The sequence below is a fragment of the Ranitomeya variabilis genome, chromosome 4 (genome assembly GCF_051348905.1).
Source record: "Ranitomeya variabilis isolate aRanVar5 chromosome 4, aRanVar5.hap1, whole genome shotgun sequence".
NCBI classification, from domain to species: Eukaryota; Metazoa; Chordata; class Amphibia; order Anura; family Dendrobatidae; genus Ranitomeya; species Ranitomeya variabilis.
The window spans coordinates 745315978-745339450 of NC_135235.1; the positions used below are offsets into that span (position 1 = coordinate 745315978).

The window sequence follows — 23473 nt, forward strand, 5'->3', positions numbered from 1 at the left end:
TTAGACCATGGAAGAAAGTTGTCAGTCAGAAACTCTATTTACTTTGCTGAGGTCATTTTCACACCTTCAGGAACCTTAAAGGGCCCTACCAGCTGGTTCCCCATGATTCCAGCACAAAACATGACTCCTCCACCTCCTTGCTGATGTCGCAGCCTTGTTGGGACATGGTAGCCATCCACCAACCATCCACTACTCCATCCATCTGGACCGTCCAGGGTTGCTCGACACTCATCAGTAAACAAGACTGTTTGAAAATTAGTTTTCATGTATGTCTGGGCCCACTGCAACCGTTTCTGCTTGTGAACACTGTTTAGGAGTGGTCGAATAGTAGGTTTATGCACCACAGCAAGCCTTTGAAGGACCCTACACCTTGAGGTTCGAGGTACTCCAGACGCACCAGCAGCTTCAAATAACTGTTTGCTGCTTTGTAATGGTATTTTGGCAGCTGCTCTCTTAATCCAATGAATTTGTCTGGCAGAAACCTTCCTCATTATGCCTTTATTTGCATGAACTCTGTCTGTGCTCTGTTTCAGTCACAAATATCATCAGAGTATGATGATCACTCTTAAGTTTTCGTGAAATATCTAATTTTTTCATACCTTGTCTGTCATGATCTCAATGGCAAGAGAACATAGCATCAGCATATATAGGAACTAGCTCTTGGAAGATGGGAACTGAGCTGACCATGAACTAAACCTAACACACAACTAGCAGTGGCCGGGTAGCATGCCTACGTTGATTCTAGATGCCCAGCACCAGCCGGAGGACTAAATAATGCTAGCAGAGGAAAATATTAGTCCTAGCTCACCTCTAGAGAAATACCCCGAAAGGAGACAGAGGCCCCCCACATGTATTGGCGGTGAATTAAGATGAAATAACAAAACGTAGTATGAAAATAGGTTTAGCAAATTTGAGGTCCACTTACTACATAGCAGAAGACAGAAAGAACACTTTCATGGTCAGCTGAAAACCCTATCAAAACACCATCCAGAAATTACTTTAAAACTCTGGCATTAACTCATAACACCAGAGTGGCAATTCCTGTTCACAAGAGCTTTCCAGACACAGTAACGAAACTACAGCTGTGAACTGGAACAAAAATGCAAAAACAAACATGGACAAGAGTCCAACTTATCTAGTAGTTGTCTAGGAGCAGGAACAAGCACAGAGAGGCTTCTGATAACATTGTTGACCGGCAAGCAACTAACAAAGCAGCAAGGTTATATAGCGACTCCCACATCTTGATGGGAACAGGTGAACAGAGAAGATGAAGACACCAGTTCAATTCCACCAGTAGCCACCGGGGGAGCCCAGAATCCAAATTCACAACAGTACCCCCCCCTCAAGGAGGGGGCACCGAACCCTCACCAGAACCACCAGGGCGATCAGGATGGGCCCTATGAAAGGCACGAACCAGATCAGAGGCATGAACATCAGATGCATTCACCCAAGAATTATCCTCCTGGCCGTATCCCTTCCACTTGACCAGATACTGGAGTCTCCGTCTGGAAACACGAGAGTCTAAGATTTTCTCCACAACGTACTCCAACTCACCCTCAACCAACACCGGAGCAGGAGGCTCAACGGAAGGCACAACCGGTACCTCATACCTGCGCAATAATGACCGATGAAAAACGTTATGAATAGAAAAGGATGCAGGGAGGTCCAAACGGAAGGAAACAGGGTTAAGAATCTCCAATATCTTATACGGGCCAATGAACCGAGGCTTAAACTTAGGAGAAGAGACCCTCATAGGGACAAAACGAGAAGACAACCACACCAAATCCCCAACACAAAGCCGAGGACCAACACGACGGTGGCGGTTGGCAAAAAGCTGAGTCTTCTCCTGGGACAACCTCAAATTGTCCACCACCTGCCCCCAGATCTGATGCAATCTCTCCACCACAGCATCCACTCCAGGACAATCCGAAGATTCCACCTGACCAGAGGAAAATCGAGGATGAAACCCCGAATTACAGAAAAACGGGGACACCAAAGTGGCAGAGCTGGCCCGATTATTGAGAGCGAACTCCGCCAATGGCAAAAAAGCAACCCAATCATCCTGGTCAGCAGACACAAAACACCTCAGATATGTCTCCAGGGTCTGATTAATCCGCTCGGTCTGGCCATTCGTCTGAGGATGGAAAGCGGACGAAAAAGATAAATCTATGCCCATCCTAGCACAGAATGCCCGCCAAGACACGAATTGAGTCCCTCTGTCAGAAACGATATTCTCAGGAATACCATGCAAACGAACAACATTTTGAAAAAACAGAGGAACCAACTCGGAAGAAGAAGGCAACTTGGGCAGAGGAACCAAATGGACCATCTTAGAGAAACGGTCACACACCACCCAGATGACAGACATCTTCTGAGAAACAGGCAGATCTGAAATAAAATCCATCGAGATGTGCGTCCAAGGCCTCTTAGGAATAGGCAAGGGCAACAATAATCCACTAGCCCGAGAACAACAAGGCTTGGCCCGAGCACAAACGTCACAAGACTGCACAAAGCCTCGCACATCTCGTGACAGGGAAGGCCACCAGAAGGACCTTGCCACCAAATCCCTGGTACCAAAAATGCCAGGATGACCTGCCAACGCAGAAGAATGAACCTCAGAGATTACTCTACTGGTCCAATCATCAGGAACAAACAGTTTATCAGGTGGGCAACGATCAGGTCTATCCGCCTGAAACTCCTGCAAGGCCCGCCGCAGGTCTGGAGAAACGGCTGACAATACCACTCCATCCTTAAGGATACCTGTGGGCTCAGAGTTACCAGGCGAGTCAGGCTCAAAACTCCTAGAAAGGGCATCCGCCTTAACATTCTTAGAACCCGGTAGGTATGACACCACAAAATTAAACCGAGAGAAAAATAATGACCAGCGCGCCTGTCTAGGATTCAGGCGCCTGGCGGTCTCAAGATAAATCAAATTTTTGTGGTCCGTCAATACCACCACCTGATGTCTGGCCCCCTCAAGCCAATGGCGCCACTCCTCAAAAGCCCACTTCATGGCCAAAAGCTCCCGATTCCCAACATCATAATTCCGCTCAGCGGGCGAAAATTTACGGGAAAAGAAGGCACAAGGCCTCATCACGGAGCAGTCAGAACTTTTCTGCGACAACACTGCCCCAGCTCCGATCTCAGAAGCGTCGACCTCAACCTGAAAAGGTAGAGCAACATCAGGCTGACGCAACACAGGGGCAGAGGAAAAACGGCGCTTAAGCTCCCGAAAGGCCTCCACAGCATCAGGGGACCAATCAGCAACATCAGCACCCTTCTTAGTCAAATCGGTCAATGGCTTAGCAATATCCGAAAAACCAGCAATAAATCGACGATAAAAGTTAGCAAAGCCCAAAAATTTCTGAAGACTCTTAAGAGAAGAGGGCTGCGTCCAATCACAAATAGCTTGAACCTTGACAGGATCCATTTCAATGGAAGAGGGGGAAAAAATATATCCCAAAAAGGAAATCCTCTGTACCCCAAAAACACACTTAGAACCCTTCACACACAAAGAATTGGACCGCAAAACCTGAAAAACCCTCCTGACTTGCTGGACATGAGAGTCCCAGTCATCCGAAAAAATCAGAATATCATCCAGATACACAATCATAAATTTATCCAAATAATCGCGAAAAATATCATGCATAAAGGACTGGAAAACTGACGGAGCATTTGAAAGACCAAAAGGCATCACTAAATACTCAAAGTGGCCCTCGGGCGTATTAAATGCGGTTTTCCACTCATCCCCCTGCCTGATTCGCACCAAATTATACGCCCCACGAAGGTCAATCTTAGAGAACCACTTGGCCCCCTTTATGCGAGCAAACAAATCAGTCAGCAACGGCAATGGGTATTGATATTTAACAGTGATTTTATTCAAAAGCCGATAATCAATACATGGTCTCAAAGAGCCGTCTTTTTTTGACACAAAGAAAAAACCGGCTCCTAAGGGAGATGACGATGGACGAATATGTCCCTTTTCCAAGGACTCCTTTATATATTCTCGCATAGCAGCATGTTCAGGCACAGACAGATTAAATAAACGACCCTTTGGGTATTTACTACCCGGGATTAAATCTATGGCACAATCGCACTCTCGGTGCGGAGGTAACGAACCAAGCTTGGATTCTTCAAAGACGTCACGATAGTCAGACAGGAACTCAGGAATTTCAGAGGGAATAGATGATGAAATGGAAACCACAGGTACATCCCCATGAGCTCCCTTACATCCCCAGCTCAACACAGACATAGCTCTCCAGTCGAGGACTGGGTTGTGAGATTGCAGCCAAGGCAATCCTAGCACCAAATCATCATGTAGATTATACAGCACCAGAAAGCGAATAATCTCCTGGTGATCCGGATTAATACGCATAGTTACTTGTGTCCAGTATTGTGGTTTATTATTAGCCAATGGGGTGGAGTCAATCCCCTTCAGAGGAATAGGAGTCTCCAAAGGCTCTAAATCATACCCACAGCGTTTGGCAAAGGACCAATCCATAAGACTCAAAGCGGCGCCAGAGTCGACATAGGCGTCCGTGGTAATAGATGACAAAGAGCAAATCAGGGTCACAGATAGAATAAACTTAGACGGTGAGGTGCAAATGGAAACAGATTTACCAAGCTTTTTAGTGCGTTTAGAGCATGCTGATATAACATGAGTAGAATCACCACAATAGAAACACAACCCATTTTTCCGTCTAAAATTCTGCCGCTCGCTTCGGGACAGAATTCTATCACACTGCATACTCTCTGGCGACTTCTCAGTGGACACCGCCAGATGGTGCACTGGTTTGCGCTCCCGCAAACGCCTATCGATCTGAATAGCCATTGTCATGGACTCATTCAGACCCGCAGGCACAGGGAACCCCACCATAACATCCTTAATGGCATCAGAGAGACCCTCTCTGAAAGTCGCCGCCAGGGCGCACTCATTCCACTGAGTAAGCACAGACCATTTACGGAATCTTTGGCAGTAAATTTCCGCTTCATCTTGCCCCTGAGATAGGGACATCAAAGTTTTTTCTGCCTGAAGCTCCAAATGAGGTTCGTCATAAAGCAACCCCAAGGCCAGAAAAAACGCATCCACATTGAGCAACGCAGGATCCCCTGGTGTCAATGAAAAAGCCCAGTCTTGAGGGTCGCCCCGGAGCAAGGAAATCACAATCCTGACCTGCTGTGCAGGGTCTCCGGCAGAGCGAGATTTCAGGGACAAAAATAATTTGCAATTATTTCGAAAATTCTGAAACCCAGATCTATTCCCCGAGAAAAATTCCGGCAAAGGAATTCTCGGCTCAGATACAGGTGCATGACAAACAAAATCTTGCAAATTTTGTACCTTCGTGGCGAGATTATTCAAACCTGCAGTTACACTCTGAAGATCCATTACAAACAGGTGGACACAGAGCCATTCAAGGGTTAAGAGGAGGTAAGAAGCAGCTAGACAGCAATTAAGGGCTAGGCAGCAAAACTCTGAAGGGAAAAAAAAAAAAATTTCCCTTAAACACTTCTCTATCTCCTGCTTCAGCCCAAACAATTAACACTTTGTGGGCCGGTCAAACTGTCATGATCTCAATGGCAAGAGAACATAGCATCAGCATATATAGGAACTAGCTCTTGGAAGATGGGAACTGAGCTGACCATGAACTAAACCTAACACACAACTAGCAGTGGCCGGGTAGCATGCCTACGTTGATTCTAGATGCCCAGCACCAGCCGGAGGACTAAATAATGCTAGCAGAGGAAAATATTAGTCCTAGCTCACCTCTAGAGAAATACCCCGAAAGGAGACAGAGGCCCCCCACATGTATTGGCGGTGAATTAAGATGAAATAACAAAACGTAGTATGAAAATAGGTTTAGCAAATTTGAGGTCCACTTACTACATAGCAGAAGACAGAAAGAACACTTTCATGGTCAGCTGAAAACCCTATCAAAACACCATCCAGAAATTACTTTAAAACTCTGGCATTAACTCATAACACCAGAGTGGCAATTCCTGTTCACAAGAGCTTTCCAGACACAGTAACGAAACTACAGCTGTGAACTGGAACAAAAATGCAAAAACAAACATGGACAAGAGTCCAACTTATCTAGTAGTTGTCTAGGAGCAGGAACAAGCACAGAGAGGCTTCTGATAACATTGTTGACCGGCAAGCAACTAACAAAGCAGCAAGGTTATATAGCGACTCCCACATCTTGATGGGAACAGGTGAACAGAGAAGATGAAGACACCAGTTCAATTCCACCAGTAGCCACCGGGGGAGCCCAGAATCCAAATTCACAACACTTGTCCAAGGCATTGCACTATTTAACGCTTTTCAGCAGCAGAGATCCTTTTTATTTCCCATATTGCTTGAAACCTGTGACCTGCTTAATAATGTGGAACATCATTTTTAAGTAGTTTTCCTTTAATTAGAATCACCTGAAAAACTATTTATCACGTGTTTAAGATTGATTTCAGTGATTAATTGAGCCCTGAGACACAATTCCATCCACGAGTTTATTTGAAAAACAAAACAATTAAATCTTTATGACACTTAAATCCAATTTGCATCATAATTTGGAACACAGTGTATAGCTGACACCGCCTGCAGGATTCAACAGAGATAAATAGCAAAACCTGAAACCAGACTGAGGCTGAGAAAAGTTACCCCTGACATGATCAGACAGGGAAAAGGGAATACAGGGCACAAAACCTGGTCTGGATCATGATAGTACCCTCCTCTCAAGGGCGACCACCGGAACCCCAGGTTTCCCAGGATAATGTATATAAAATGCCCGAACCAATCGATCTGCATGGACAGATAGCATCGGGACCCAAGATCGATCCTCAGGACCGTAACCCCTCCAATGGCCCAAATGCTGAAGAGAATTGCGGACCATGTGAGAATCCACAATCCATTCCACTTCATACTCAGCCTGGCCATCCACAGAGACAGGAGGTGGAAGTGATGGAGACCCAGTAGAGGAAGGTACAAATGACTTAAGTAGGGACTTATGGAAGACATTGGGGATCTGAAGTGACAGAGGCTGGCGTAAGCAAAAGGCAAATGGATTGACAACCTCAATGATCTTGTAAGGACCAATAAAACTGGGCCCTAGCATAGTAGAAGGAACTTTCAGATGAATGTTCTTAGTAGATAACCACACTTTATCTCCTACAAGTAATACACGTCCTACAGACCGTCGCTTATCAGCAAAATATTTGTTTGCGCTGAGCCTCCCGAATGCTCTTCTGGACCACCCTCCACTCTACCCTCACAACGTTGAACTGCCGTATCAGCCCCTGGACATCCTCAATCCAGCCTGGAAAATTTGCCAAAATGGGAGTGAAAGCCGTAATTACAAAAGATTGGAGAGGTGCCAGTGGACTGGTTAATCCGACTGTTAAATGCAAACTCAGTCACTGGCAACTAAGAACACCAATCATTCTGCTGAGACGTAGCAAGACACCGCAATATCTGTTCAAGTGACGGATTGGTCCTCTCAGTCTCAGCACTCCAAAATTTGGACACAAATTGTATCCCTCTATCAGAAACCATAGTCAAAGGCACCCTATGCAACCGCACAACGTGCTCAACAAACATCTTAGATACAGTTTCTGCATTAGGCAATCCTGCCAAAGGTACAAAATGTGCCTGTTTACTGAATCTGTCAAGAACTACCCAGATTACAGTTTTGCTATTGGAAGGAGGGAGATCAGTGATAAAATCCATGGACAAATGAGTCTAAGGTCTATCCGGAATTGGCAATGTCACCAATTCCCCCGCTGGCCGGTTATGGGTGCTCTTAGCACGGGCACAGGTATCACAAGCAGACACAAACACAGCAACATCAGAGGTCATGGAGTACCACCAAAACAGCCTAGCAATGGCTTTTGGGTGGCTGAGATCCCCGGGGGCCCACTGAGAGCAGAATTGTGGAACTTCTGGAGAACACTCAACTGGTACTGAACAGGGATACAAAGCTTATTATCAGGCAAAGTGGGAGGAGCAAGAGACTGAGCCTCTGAATTTCCCACTCCAATTAAGAGGATACCCCTGCAACAACCACCGCATGCTGAAGAATGGAGGAAGGAGGTTCAGGGGGTGAAATAGGATCAAAGCTGCGAGATAAGGCATCCGCCTTGACATTCTTGCAACCAGGCCGAAAGGTGATAGAAAAAATGAAACCGAGAAAAAAAAAGCGACCACCTCGCCTGCCTAGGAGTTAACCGCTTGGCAAACTCAATGTAAGACAGGTTCTTGTGGTCCGTAATCACCGTGATCTGATTAACGACCCTCTCCAAAAAGTGCCTCCATTCTTCAAAATCCAATTTTATGGCCAATAACTCCCAGATACCAATTTCATAATTCCTCTCTGCAGAAGAATACTTCCTGGAGAAAAAGGCACATGGTCTTAAATTGGTCAAAGTAACGGGTCCCTGAGACAACATTGTCCCCACTCCTACCTCCAATGCGTCCACCTCTACAATGAACGGTTCCCACGTATCGGGCTGAACAAATACAGGAGCAGACATAAAACACTTCTTTAATGTAGAACATGCTTCAACCGCCAAGGGTGACCAGACTTTGAGATCAGTCCCCTTGCGAGTAAGATCGGTGAGTGGCTTGATCACCTGAGAAAACCCCTTAATGAATTTTCAATAATAATTGGCGGAACCCAGAAAACCCTGCAGACCCTTGAGGTTTCTGAGTTGCACCCAATCAACAATGGCCTGCACCTTTCCAGAATCCATCTGAAACCCATGGGCAGAAAGGATGATCCCCAGAAAGGAAAGCTCCTGGACACAAAACAGACATTTCTAGGGTTTAGGGAACAGAGAATTTCCCCGTAACCTGTGAAGAACAGCACGTAAATGACCAATGTGGGAGAAAACAAAGATATCATCCAGGTATACAACCATAAAGTGCCTGATAAAATCAGTGAAAACATCATTCATGAAGTTCTGAAACACCGCGGGCATGTTCGAGAGACCGAAGGGCATGACCAAATTATCAAACAGACCCTCTGTCACGATTCACACCGTGACTGTCAACAGTACGTCACGTTCGGGGTGACCTTTGGCCAGCCCATGGCTATCACATGTGCAGGGGGCTTATCTTAGTTATCCCTCCACTGCTCCAATGTGATGCAAACACAAACAAGGCTATTGACCTCTCAATTTACCACAGGGGCTTATTTTAGATATCCCACTGCTCTGCAATATAACACGAACTGCAGGGATTTATGTATATACCACTTTACAGTTCCGCTTGAAAACTTGCAGCTCTCTGGCGCCCCCTTACACTCAGGTCAGATTAGGTACTGCACCTAGGGTAATTAGTCGCCAGAAAGGCTGCCTGCTGTGTACTGGCTATTGGGTATGCTGCAGCGAGGGCGATATAACTACTCCCACTCAGGCAGGAACAAAAATTATCAACGTCGCCATCGCTACAACGACTCCCAAAAGCGCAGGATAAGGTATGCCGCCACCAGCTTCGATTAACGGGTCCAAAGCTAACCCAAAACAGTAGCGTAATTCCCTTCAGAAGACTTAGGGTAAGTTTTAGAGCAGGAGAACTAAGCTAATATTTTAAATATTTTACTCCATAAAGATCAGGCAGTGTTTATAAAAAGGTATATAAAGATGTTACAATATGAGACAAAGTATGTATGTACAAAGCAATTATAAAATATCATGGATTAAAGAAGAAAGATAAAACTCACATGTGCTCAGATCATTGCAGGCAAAACCATGCTGGTAGGCGGAGCCAAATATCCCAGTGCATCAGGAGGTCTGGATAGGAACAGCTCCTCAGGCAAAACTGAATGCTGGGTGAAGTGCAGAAACTTATAACTGCAGCCTTGTGACATCACTAAAGGGGTTGAGTTACCATTTCCCTCCCCTCTCCTCAGCTGTACAGTTTTTTCCAACAATTCTTATAACTCTCATATCTTCGCTCGAGAATCTGGCAGAGTCATAACACACACCTCATCCATCTTGTATTAAAATTAGCTTTCTATTGGTACCAAATTTGTTTTAGCTGTTCCACACGGTTCCAGAGAAATCCACACTTTGTACTTGTTGTGTTTAGCTGCTCGCGCTTACAGTGTTAGACAGATCTACTGATGGAAGTTAGCTATATACTTATTATTTTTCTAGCCCAAATTGGTGGCCCAATATCTTACTATAATAGAACAAAGAACCTCATGTCTTGAGAGGGATATCAGACCAGTTTCAGCTGGAGGGAGATTTGTGCAGCTACAAGCGCAATTACAATTCCTGGCTTGGAGGAAGGGCAGAGCATAGAGGAATAGCTTCACACACAACAGAAGCATAGAGAGAAGGGGAAGTCGGAGCCCACAGTGCTGTGCTAACAGGGAATGTAAAAAATCCTGCTCCATTTTATACATTATTGTGACGCCCTTAGAGGTGAGAAATGCCGTTTTCCACTCATCCCTTCCCGAGTGCGGATACGGTTATATGCTCCCCTGAGATCGAGTTTGGAAAACCACTTTGCCCCAATTGGTTATAAAGATCAGGAATGAGTGGGAGAGGGTAGGTGTTTCTCACCATAATTTTATTTAGTTTCCGGAAATCGAGGCATGGGTGTAAACCACCATCCTTTTTCTTAACAAAAAATAATCCAGCGGCCACAGGTGAGACAGAAAGACAGATGTGACCTTTGCATAGACTATCAGAGATATAGTTTTTCACAGCAGTACGTTCCGGGCCAGAAAGATTGTAAAAACGGGCTTTGGGCAATTTAGAACTCGGCATAAGATTAATCGTATAATCATACGGACAATGTGGTGGCAAGACCTCAGCTTCTTTTTCAGAGAACATGTCCCCAAAATCCTTCAGGTACTCCGGCATACACTCCAGATTAATGGCAGACACAAAAACAGCAGAAAGACAACCATTGGAACAATTAGGAACCCATTTAACAATATCATGAGATCCCCAATCTATAACAGGATAATGCCTCTGTAACCAGGGGAACCCCAAAACCAGTCACACAGGAGGATTATTCATAACCTAACATGAGATTTATTCCTGGTGCAAGGAACCCACCATGAGGAGGAACTCCTCAGAGACAAACTTAGTAACATTTTGAGCCAACAGTATCTTATCAATGGCAATGATATGGATGGGAGTCTCTAGCTTAACTGTCCCTAACTTTAACTTGGACACCAAACTTGAGTCAATGAAGTTTATGGAAGATCCACATTCCACAAAAGCTGAAGTGGATACGTAACTACCTCTATAACACAGTTCCACCTCAAACAAAACTTTCTGAAATGATGAAAATGGTACCTGAGAGTCTGGGTGACCTCCACGACAATCACCCAGACTCAGAAGCTTGTTAATCGATGGACAGGAGGAGCAGTCCTTCTTCCAATGTCCCGAATCTCAACAGCAAAAACATAATTCCCCATCACGTCGTCGCTTCCTCTCCTTCTCCTTGAAGTTGGTGGCACCAACCTCTATGGTCTCCATGAATAGCATCATCTCAGACTTAGCAGGCAATACAGGAATCTCACATTGGATAACTCCTCTTTAACGTAACCTCCGGGCCATACGAATGGCCTGGGTCATGGCCTAATCCAGGGATCTGGGTGGCGGATGGAGGGCCAATGCTGAGATTATCCGAAAGTCCTCTCCTGAACTGACATCTCAAAGCAGAGTCATCCCAAAACACCTCTGTGGACAACCGTCTAAAACTCAGAACAATACCGCTCAGCAGTGAATTTGCTCTGGTAGAGACCCATGATCATGTCATCTGCCCCCCCTGACCCAGTCTGGTTCATCATACATCACTCTTAAAGCCTCAAAGAACTTATCTACAGACAAACGTTCAGGGGCAGTAGCAGGTAAAGAAAAAGCCCATGATTGAGGTCCCTCCCAAAGTTTGGAAATAATTATCCCCACTCGCTGATTGTCATCTCCAGAAGATCGGAGTCTAAGGGAAAACAATAGCTTGCAATTCTCCTTGAGCATACAGAACTTCTCCTTTTCCCCGGAGAAGGTATCTGGAAGCCTGACGGTAGGTTCAGGAGAGTGCAATGAGACATCAACAGTGTCAGAGTGTTTACAGCCAGACTGGGAAGATCCCTGCAAGGTTCTATATAGTCAGTAGCGCAGTACCAAAGGAAAAGACAAAACACAGAATCGGAGAAAAGCCAAAAGGTCGGTAACAGTCAGGAGTGGATAAGCCAAAGACAGAAGACAAAAACAGGTCAGGATACAAGCCAAGTCAAAACCAGGGGGGTCTGCACACTAAAGGGAAACACGGAGTCAAGATGGGAACAGGGGAAAAAACAGAGACAGGTTCAGGCAGCTAAAGCAGCAGGACAAATCAGGATATACCAGAATCAGCTACACACGCCAAAGGCAAAACTATAACTGACACCACCTGCAGGATGCAACAGAGATAAATAGCAAAACCCAAAACCAGTCTGAGGCTGAGAAAAGTTAACCCTTGACATGATCAGACCAGGAAAAGGTTAAACAGGACTCAATTCCCGGTCTGGATTATGACAATTACTCCAGCTCTACATCACAGAGGACAATGACCTCTGTGATACATACCTGCAATCAACTATGTGTCCGGTAGACACCTTTCTTAGACTGAACAAGGAGTTAGGTTGGGTTCACATTTGAGTTCAGGAGGGCTGCGGATGGCTGCATACTTCCTCCCTGACGCTCCGCCTACATCTGTATGCATCCTGCGTTTCCCTGCTTACCAATCTTTAACATTGGGTATGCAGGGACATGCGTTTTATGCGGATGCGTCTGCATGCAGCGATTTGACGTGTGCGGCGACCGCACAAAAAGGCAACATATTACAACTCGTACGCAAACGCGGTTCCACTCCGTACACCTCGTACACACGTTGCACCGCTCCGTACACCTCGTACACACACGGCTCACACACGGGCCCCGCCCTGTACACCTTGCACACACATGGCTCAGCCCCGTACACCTCGTAGGCACACGGCATCACCCGTAAACCTCGTACACACGCAGGTCTGCTCCGTACACACACGGCTCCGCTCCGTACACCTCGTACGTACGCGGCTCTGCCCCGTACACCTCGTACACATGTAGGTACACCTAATATGCACACGGCTCCGCTCCGCACACTTCGTACGCACACGTCTCTGCTCTGTACACCTCATACACACCTGACTCAGCTCACCCCATACACCTCGTACACACACGGCTCCGCTCCATACACCTCGTACACACACGGCTCTGCTACATCCACTCCTGACCCCACACAGAAACTTCCCCTCATCCAGCACCATGAGAAGCAGCAAAGCTGAATCCTGCATACACTGAGGCCCCTGATCATGTGACCCCTGACTCCTCCCCTCCTGTGACCTCATCACAGGTCCTGTGCACACAGAAAAGCCATATATGTAGAGTGCGGCTCTGCGGGTGGAGGTCGGTGCTGGAGGCTCCATTATTCTCTATGTGGAGTGCGGCTCTGCGGGTGGAGGTCGGTGCTGGAGGCTCCATTATTCTCTATGTGGAGTGCGGCTCTGCGGGTGGAGGTCAGTGCAGGAGGCCCCATTATTCTCTATGTGGAGTGTGGCTCTGCGGGTGGAGGTCGGTGCTGGAGGCCCCATTATTCTCTATGTGGAGTGCGGCTCTGCGGGTGGAGGTCGGTGCTGGAGGCTCCATTATTCTCTATGTGGAGTGTGGCTCTGCGGGTGGAGGTCGGTGCTGGAGGCTCCATTATTCTCTATGTGGAGTGCGGCTCTGCGGGTGGAGGTCGGTGCTGGAGGCCCCATTATTCTCTATGTGGAGTGCGGCTCTGCGGGTGGAGGTCAGTGCAGGAGGCCCCATTATTCTCTATGTGGAGTGTGGCTCTGCGGGTGGAGGTCGGTGCTGGAGGCCCCATTATTCTCTATGTGGAGTGCGGCTCTGCGGGTGGAGGTCGGTGCTGGAGGCCCCATTATTCTCTATGTGGAGTGCGGCTCTGCGGGTGGAGGTCGGTGCTGGAGGCTCCATTATTCTCTATGTGCAGTGTGGCTCTGCGGGTGGAGGTCGGTGCTGGAGGCTCCATTATTCTCTATGTAGAGTGCGGCTCTGCGGGTGGAGGTCGGTGCAGGAGGCTCCATTATTCTCTATGTGGAGTGCGGCTCTGCGGGTGGAGGTCGGTGCTGGAGGCTCCATTATGCTCTATGTAGAGTGCGGCTCTGCGGGTGGAGGTCGGTGCAGGAGGCTCCATTATTCTCTATGTGGAGTGCGGCTCTGCGGGTGGAGGTCGGTGCTGGAGGCTCCATTATTCTCTATGTGGAGTGCGGCTCTGCGGGTGGAGGTCGGTGCAGGAGGCCCCATTATTCTCTATGTGGAGTGTGGCTCTGCGGGTGGAGGTCGGTGCTGGAGGCTCCATTATTCTCTATGTGGAGTGTGGCTCTGCGGGTGGAGGTCGGTGCTGGAGGCCCCATTATTCTCTATGTGGAGTGCGGCTCTGCGGGTGGAGGTCGGTGCTGGAGGCCCCATTATTCTCTATGTGGAGTGCGGCTCTGCGGGTGGAGGTCGGTGCTGGAGGCTCCATTATTCTCTATGTGCAGTGTGGCTCTGCGGGTGGAGGTCGGTGCTGGAGGCTCCATTATTCTCTATGTAGAGTGCGGCTCTGCGGGTGGAGGTCGGTGCAGGAGGCTCCATTATTCTCTATGTGGAGTGCGGCTCTGCGGGTGGAGGTCGGTGCTGGAGGCTCCATTATGCTCTATGTAGAGTGCGGCTCTGCGGGTGGAGGTCGGTGCAGGAGGCTCCATTATTCTCTATGTGGAGTGCGGCTCTGCGGGTGGAGGTCGGTGCTGGAGGCTCCATTATTCTCTATGTGCAGTGTGGCTCTGTGGGTGGAGGTCGGTGCTGGAGGCTCCATTATTCTCTATGTAGAGTGCGGCTCTGCGGGTGGAGGTCGGTGCAGGAGGCTCCATTATTCTCTATGTGGAGTGCGGCTCTGCGGGTGGAGGTCGGTGCTGGAGGCTCCATTATTCTCTATGTAGAGTGCGGCTCTGCGGGTGGAGGTCGGTGCAAGAGGCTCCATTATTCTCTATGTGGAGTGCGGCTCTGCGGGTGGAGGTCGGTGCTGGAGGCTCCTTTATTCTCTATGTGGAGTGCGGCTCTGCGGGTGGAGGTCGGTGCTGGAGGCTCCATTATTCTCTATGTGGAGTGCGGCTCTGCGGGTGGAGGCTCCATTATTCTCTATGTGGAGTGCGTCTCTGCGGGTGGAGGTCGGTGCTGGAGGCTCCATTATTCTCTATGTGGAGTGCGGCTCTGCGGGTGGAGGTCAGTGCAGGAGGCCCCATTATTCTCTATGTGGAGTGCGGCTCTGCGGGTGGAGGTCGGTGCTGGAGGCTCCATTATTCTCTATGTGGAGAGCGGCTCTGCGGGTGGAGGTCGGTGCTGGAGGCTCCATTATTCTCTATGTGGAGTGCGGCTCTGCGGGTGGAGGTCGGTGCTGGAGGCTCCATTATTCTCTATGTAGAGTGCGGCTCTGCGGGTGGAGGTCGGTGCAGGAGGCTCCATTATTCTCTATGTGGAGTGCGGCTCTGCGGGTGGAGGTCGGTGCTGGAGGCTCCATTATTCTCTATGTAGAGTGCGGCTCTGCGGGTGGAGGTCGGTGCAGGAGGCTCCATTATTCTCTATGTGGAGTGCGGCTCTGCGGGTGGAGGTCGGTGCTGGAGGCTCCATTATTCTCTATGTGGAGTGCGGCTCTGCGGGTGGAGGTCGGTGCTGGAGGCTCCATTATTCTCTATGTGGAGTGCGGCTCTGCGGGTGGAGGTCGGTGCAGGAGGCTCCATTATTCTCTATGTGGAGTGCGGCTCTGGGTGGAGGTCGGTGCTGGAGGCTCCATTATTCTCTATGTGGAGTGCGGCTCTGCAGGTGGAGGTCGGTGCTGGAGGCTCCATTATTCTCTATGTAGAGTGCGGCTCTGCGGGTGGAGGTCGGTGCTGGAGGCTCCATTATTCTCTATGTAGAGTGCGGCTCTGCGGGTGGAGGTCGGTGCAGGAGGCTCCATTATTCTCTATGTGGAGTGCGGCTCTGGGTGGAGGTCGGTGCTGGAGGCTCCATTATTCTCTATGTGGAGTGCGGCTCTGCAGGTGGAGGTCGGTGCTGGAGGCTCCATTATTCTCTATGTAGAGTGCGGCTCTGCGGGTGGAGGTCGGTGCTGGAGGCTCCATTATTCTCTATGTGGAGTGCGGCTCTGCAGGTGGAGGTCGGTGCTGGAGGCTCCATTATTCTCTATGTGGAGTGCGGCTCTGCGGGTGGAGGTCGGTGCTGGAGGCTCCATTATTCTCTATGTGGAGTGCGGCTCTGTGGGTGGAGGTCGGTGCTGGAGGCCCCATTATTCTCTATGTGGGGTGCGGCTCTGCGGGTGGAGGTCGGTGCTGGAGGCTCCATAATTCTCTATGTGGAGTGCGGCTCTGCGGTTGGAGGTCGGTGCTGGAGGCTCCATTATTTTCTATGTGGAGTGCGGCTCTGCGGGTGGAGCTCGGTGCTGGAGGCTCCATTATTCTCTTTGTGAAGTGCGGCTCTGCGGGTGGAGGTTGGTGCTGGAGGCTCCATTATTCTCTATGTGGAGTGCGGCTCTGCGGGTGGAGGTCGGTGCTGGAGGCTCCATTATTCTCTATGTGGAGTGCGGCTCTGCGGGTGGAGGTAGGTGCTGGAGGCTCCATTATTCTCTATGTGGAGTGCGGCTCTGCGGGTGGAGGTCTGTGCTGGAGGCCCCATTATTCTCTATGTGGAGTGCGGCTCTGCGGGTGGAGGACGGTGCTGGAGGCTCCATTATTCTCTATGTGGAGTGCGGCTCTGCAGGTGGAGGTCGGTGCTGGAGGCTCCATAATTCTCTATGTGGAGTGCGGCTCTGCGGGTGGAGGTCGGTGCTGGAGGCTCCATTATTCTCTATGTGGAGTGCGGCTCTGCGGGTGGAGGTAGGTGCTGGAGGCTCCATTATTCTCTATGTGGAGTGCGGCTCTGCGGGTGGAGGTCTGTGCTGGAGGCCCCATTATTCTCTATGTGGAGTGCGGCTCTGCGGGTGGAGGACGGTGCTGGAGGCTCCATTATTCTCTATGTGGAGTGCGGCTCTGCTGGTGGAGGTCGGTGCTGGAGGCTCCATTATTCTCTGTGGAGTGCGGCTCTGCGGGTGGAGGTCGGTGCTGGAGGCTCCATTATTCTCTATGTGGAGTGCGGCTCTGCGGGTGGAGGTCTGTGCTGGAGGCCCCATTATTCTCTATGTGGAGTGCGGCTCTGCGGGTGGAGGTCGGTGCTGGAGGCTCCATTATTCTCTATGTGGAGTGCGGCTCTGCAGGTGGAGGTCGGTGCTGGAGGCTCCATAATTCTCTATGTGGAGTGCGGCTCTGCGGGTGGAGGTCGGTGCTGGAGGCTCCATAATTCTCTATGTGGAGTGCGGCTCTGCGGGTGGAGGTCGGTGCTGGAGGCTCCATTATTCTCTATGTGGAGTGCGGCTCTGCGGGTGGAGGTCGGTGCTGGAGTGACAGGTGAAGGCCTTGAGCTCTGAGAGCGCTGCCAAATTCAGGTAACACACATGAAGGAGACCCAACTTGGAGTTTCCACGTTTCAGATAATTGTCACACATGCCCAAAGTGGCATCAATTTTACCACAGTAAGAATAGTATACTGTAATTGTGGTGTTACTGGATGGGCTATTCGACTCCCTTTCTTTGGCAGCTGCTCAGCAGTATTATTATTTGTTATAGCACCATTTATGTGTAAAGGGGTGTACATAATGAAAACAAGTACCATAATCTTAAACCATAAAAGTCACTGACTGATACAGAAGGAGAGAAGCAGTAGCGTAGCTACGGGGGGCAGAGGGAGCCATCGCCCCGGGCCCTGTCACATGAAGGGGCCCACTGGGAGCCAGGGCAGGGCCACTTCTGTGAGGAGGCAGAACACCGCATAGGAGCAGAGCAGTATAATGTCTTCTCCCGTCTGACGGAGACTCTGCACGCTGGCTATTAGCACAGTGACCGGCTGCAGTCTCCCCCCTGCAGTGAATGGTTTCGCCCCTCTGACCTGATGATGAAGCTTTTCCTGGCTGCAGTTTTTCTTCACTCTGTGCAGGCTGGGATTGGCTCAGGCACGCTGGGTCCTAGTGCCCACATCCTTGCATTTCACTTACACTTCCTGGTCCTGCAGTGCAAACTTTATCAGTAAATGGGGATGGAACTTGTTAGGTTTCTTAAATTCAGGTACGTCACTGTGAGACCGTTGGGGTATTGTGGGCGCTGAAAGTGAGTGAGGGGGGACGGGGGACAGGGCACTGGGGGGTGAATGTAAGACCATTTGGTGGTTGTGAGGGCAGAAGGTGGGTGAGGTGGGACAGGGCACTGAGGGGTTGATGTGAGATGATGGAGTTGATGGGGGTATTGAAGTGAGGGAGGAGGGAAAGGTCACTGGGGGCTGAATATTATAATGTTTTGTTACGATGTTATATGTGATCCATCACGTAATATTTGCTGTCTGGGGAGGCTGGAGATGGGGGGAGGGGGCTTCTGACACATACCACCTGGGTCTTTTATGAGTATTAGTATAAGGAGCCCCCATATAGTAACCAAGAGCTGCATCACATTTACAGCACCACTCCAGCATTATTTTTTATTTCATTACTGGACCGGTGCTGAAAATCCATGTCCCCTGCCTCCTGTCTGATACTCACCTTCTGGCATTTTCATCTGTTTTAGGGTATGTGCACACGTATTGTGGAGGACTGCGGATTTTTCCGCAGCGGATTTGATAAATCCGCAGGGCAAAACCGCTGCGTTTTTTCCTGCAGATTTATCGCGGTTTCTATTGCGGATTGCGCTGCGGGTTTACACCTGCAGTTTTCTATTGGAGCAGGTGTAAATCCGCAGCAGAATCCGCACAAAGAATTGACATGCTGCAGAATGTAAACCGCTGCATTTCCTCGCGTTTTTTTCCGCAGTATGTGCACTGCGGATTTCGTTTCCCATAGGTTTACATTGTAATGTAAACGCATCGGAAACTGCTGCGGATCCGTAGCTTGTGCACATACCCTAAGGGTATGTGTCCACGTTCAGGATTGCATCAGGATTTGGTCAGGATTTTTCATCAGTATTTGTAAGCCAAAACCAGGACTGGGTGATAAATGCAGAAGTGGAGCATATGTTTCTATCATACTTTTCCTCTAATTGTTCCACTCCTGGTTTTGGCTTACAAATACTGATGAAAAATCCTGATGCAATCCTGAACGTGGACACATACCCTAAGTCTCCGCTCGGCTCCGTCTCCTGCAGTTTGTGTCCTGTCCGAGGCTCCAGTGTTTTCGTGGAGCAGCGCAGAGGTCACTAATCAGTGTGAGTCTGTGGGAGCCTCGTTCTGGCCTCTTTCTCACTCTCAGGCTGTGTGCACACGGTGCGGATTGGCCGCTGCGGATTCACAGCAGTTTTCCATCTGGTGTACAGTACCATGTAAACCTATGGAAAACCAAATCCGCAGTGCACATGGTGCGGAAAATACCATCCAGAAACGCTGCGTTTTATTTTCCGCAGCATGTCAATTCTTTTTGCGGATTCCGCAGCGTTTTACACCTGCTACTGTATAGGATTCCACAGGTGGTAAAACGCAGGTGAAATCTGCACAAAAAACACAAGAAATCAGCGGTAAATCCGCACACAAATCCGCAACAAGTGCACATAGCCTCATAGTCTTACATTGAGCGCTTGTGACATAGCTTCTAACTTCTGGCCTGTCAGAAGCTGCGCTCACAAGTTTGAGCAGCGGCACTGCAGCAGTACCACAAAATAGTGAATACGCCGGAGGATGAGTAAATGACCAGGGTATCCAAATAATGACAGGGAGCTGTGAGTCCATCATACTGTGTATAAGGGAGCTGTGGGCCCATCATACTGTGTATAAGGGAGCTGCGGGCCCATCATACTGTGTATAAGGGAGCTGTGGGCCCATCATACTGTGTATAAGGGAGCTGTGGGCCCATCATACTGTGTATAAGGAAGCTGCGGGCCCATCATACTGTGTATAAAGGAGCTGTGGGCCCATCATACTGTGTATAAGGGAGCTGCGAGCCCATCATACTGTGTATAAGGGAGCTGCGGGCCCATCATACTGTGTATAAGGGAGCTGCGGGCCCATCATACTGTGTATAAGGGAGCTGCGAGCCCATCATACTGTGTATAAGGGAGCTGCGGGCCCATCATACTGTGTATAAGGGTGCTGCGGGCCAATCATACTGTGTATAAGGGAGCTGCGGGCCCATCATACTGTGTATAAGGGAGCTGTGGGCCCATCATACTGTGTATAAGGGAGCTGCGAGCCCATCATACTGTGTATAAGGGAGCTGCGGACCCATCATACTGTGTATAAGGAAGCTGCGGGCCAATCATACTGTGTATAAGGGAGCTGTGGGCCCATCATACTGTGTATAAGGAAGCTGTGGGCCCATCATACTGTGTATAAGGGAGCTGCGGGCTCATCATACTGTGTATAAGGGAGCTGTGGGCCCATCATACTGTGTATAAGGGAGCTGTGGGCCCATCATACTGTGTATATGGGAGCTGCGGGCCCATCATACTGTGTACAGGGGAACTGTGAGGGACATCATACTGTGTATAGGGAACTGTGAAGGCATATTGTGCATATGGGAGCTGTTGGCCCATTACACTGTATATAGGGGAGCTCTGGGGGGGCATTATACTTTCTATAGTGGAGTTCTGTCAGCATTATACTGTGTATAGGGGAGCATTGGGCTCATTATCTATAGGGGAGCAGTGGTATACTGTGTAGAGGGGAGCAGTGGGAACATCATACTGTGTATAGGGGAGTTATAGAATCATCATACTGCGTATAGGGGAGCTGTGGGGGCCTTATACTGTGTATAGGGAAGCTTTAAGCTCACAATACTGTGTATAATGGAGCAGTACATGGGGGAACTTAGGGGACATTATTATTGTGCATATGGTCCAATATGGCGGTAAAGTCAATGTTCGTTTTTGTATATAGATTTATTTTCAATAACAGTAGGGTCATATTCTGAGGTTCCCCTATATTCACAATTAGAGTGCACAACCGTAGCTGTAATCAGGGTTAGCTGGTTAGGGGCCCACTCAGATGTTTCGCCCCCTCTAAGTTGAAACCCTAGCTACGCCTCTGGAGAGAAGACCTTGCCCGTTAGGCATCACAGTCTAAAAAGGGGTGAGTGAAGATACAATAGAGGCGGGTAGAGCTGCTTGTGCAGCGCTATGGTGGAGAGATGGTTACTGCAGGTTGTAGGCTTGTCGGAAGAGGTGGTTCTTCTGGTTCCTTTTTAAGGTTAAGGCAAGAGCATGGCATTTCGGGGTAAAGAGTTCCAGAGTAGGGGGATGCGCAGGAGAAATCTTGTATGCGATTGTGAGAAGAGGGAAGTAGAGAAGGAGATCTTGTGAGGATCGGAAGTTGCGTGCAGGTAAGTACTGGGAGACTAGGTCACAGATGTATGGAGGACACAGGTTTTGAATGGCTTTGTATGTCATGGTTAGGGTTTTGAACTGGAGTCTCTGGGTAATGGGGAGCTAGTGAAGGGATTAACAGAGGGGAGAGGCCAGGGAAAAGTGGGGGGGACAGGTGGATTAGTAAAGACGCAGAGTTTAGGATGGATTAGAGGGGTACAAGACTGTTAGAAGGGAGGGCACAAGGCAGGAGCCTGCAGTAGGAGATGATGAATGCATGGGCTAGGGTTTTTGCAGATTCTCGATTAAGGAATGTACGAATCCGGGAAATATTTTTGAATTGTAGTCTGCAGGGGGAGTGGCCTAGGCAGCAATGGTGTAAGGTGTGCGGTGCCTAAGCTCCTGAGTGACATCGTCTGAAATCAACTCAAACCGTGGAAAAACAGCATCCTTTGGTAAAAATAATCGAGGATTTGTTCCCAGTATCTCTCTAGGATAACAGAGCCTACATTTGTGACTTAATTGTCTCTTCTGAGAGAAATTCCTGTCAGCATTTTGAGGCCTGTCAATCTTTGTGACAGGAATCCTCAGCCATTTTTCCTGCCGGTTTTCTCCCTGTTAAATTGACTGTGATTCCTCAGCTTGTCCACCCAGTACTGTGACAACCCACCTGACAACAGAGGAACCCCTGGAATTAACGGGTCACAGTGTTTATTACCTTCACCCCGACACCGGCCTGGCTAATTAGAGAAGTACCAGCTCTCCGGGCGCCATCTTAGAAAATCGTCATCTGACACAATAGGAGTATTTACCGCCCTGCCTATCTCTATACAGCACCAAGCCTCCTCGGACTGAAAGGTGGAGGCAGAAAAGAACAATTAAGGATTCAGGGAGGATCCGGTGAAGTGACGGACAGCGCTTCACGCCACCTCCGACACTCCCCTGGACTTCGCATCATAGGAGAAAACAGAAGACGCCGCCATTTTATTGGTGGTCAGCGGCGGACCAGGCGACACACACGACCGGCTCCTGTTAAAGCTGCGCCGGACAACACAAGCTGGACCCGATCAGCTGCAAATCTAATCGGCGGTAAGTTCCAGCTCCTGGCTGGGAAAGTCCCTGCACCGGAAGCCGGCAACACAAGCTGAGGACTCAGACAGCCGGCCGGACTGCTTCAGCGCCATTTCTGGAGGTGGTGAGTTCCAGCTTATGCTGGATGCTGCATCACAGGGGGTAGAGAGATTAACAGAGACCGACGGTCCGGAACGCCGTTGGCTCTGAAGACCCTGCCAGATCCACTAGCAAGAAGAAGAGACTACAACACAACTAATCCTGCTGACGACTAGTTAGGAGCCTGAAGGGCTTTTAATGCAAAAGAGCTATAACCTAATTTCTCTGGCAGGATCAACCCCAGGTGAATAGTATTAGTTTACACACCCCTCTGTATCTCTGCATAGTCATAACTACTGCCTGCCTATATAGTACCTTCTCTCTCCTAATTATATTCTTAGGGTTATTCTAATAAGCAACCCTTTGTCTCTTACTTCAGAGTTACCAGTAGAGAATTCTGACTAATCCTCCCTAAAATTCTTCCACGACAACATATAAATCAGTCTATATAACTCCAACTTTGCTGGGAGATTTAGAGTGTGGGCAACCCTCCTACCCCATTCTGTGACTGTCTTAGTTACTACTATCTGAACTCTAGAGCACGGATCGGGGATAATTATGAGTAAATCCTCAGCCAAACCCCAATTCTCAAACATGGCCTTATCAAATTCTCAAAAAGCCCAAAAATTTAAAGGGGTAGGGCAAAATACATCAAAAGACTTGATAACTAAAACAAGTCCCAATAGGTCCAGGTCCCCACTAAAAGATTTGGAAGAATCAGACCACGAAAAACTCTCTACCGCAATGAAGTAAAACAATCCTCCCCCACTACTATTATAGAGATGGATTCATCTACCTCTTTAAAGAGGAAAATTCCAGAGGTTATAGCTGAAAAATACACTACTCCACATGACTCATCTGACGAGGTCTCA

At 48.8% G+C, this 23473-nt stretch overlaps 2 protein-coding genes across 3 annotated transcripts in view; both read left to right on the forward strand.

Annotated features, from left to right (window-relative positions):
* Positions 1 to 23473, forward strand: part of LOC143768085 (oocyte zinc finger protein XlCOF8.4-like) — a 61433-nt gene that overhangs the window by 9633 nt on the left and 28327 nt on the right. The gene's annotated exons all lie outside the window — the stretch shown is intronic.
* Positions 15339 to 23473, forward strand: part of LOC143768074 (uncharacterized) — an 804664-nt gene continuing 796529 nt past the window's right edge. Inside the window, exon 1 of the mRNA XM_077256756.1 lies at positions 15339 to 15401. The gene's annotated coding sequence lies outside the window, so the exon portion shown is untranslated. The remainder of the gene's footprint in view (positions 15402 to 23473) is intronic.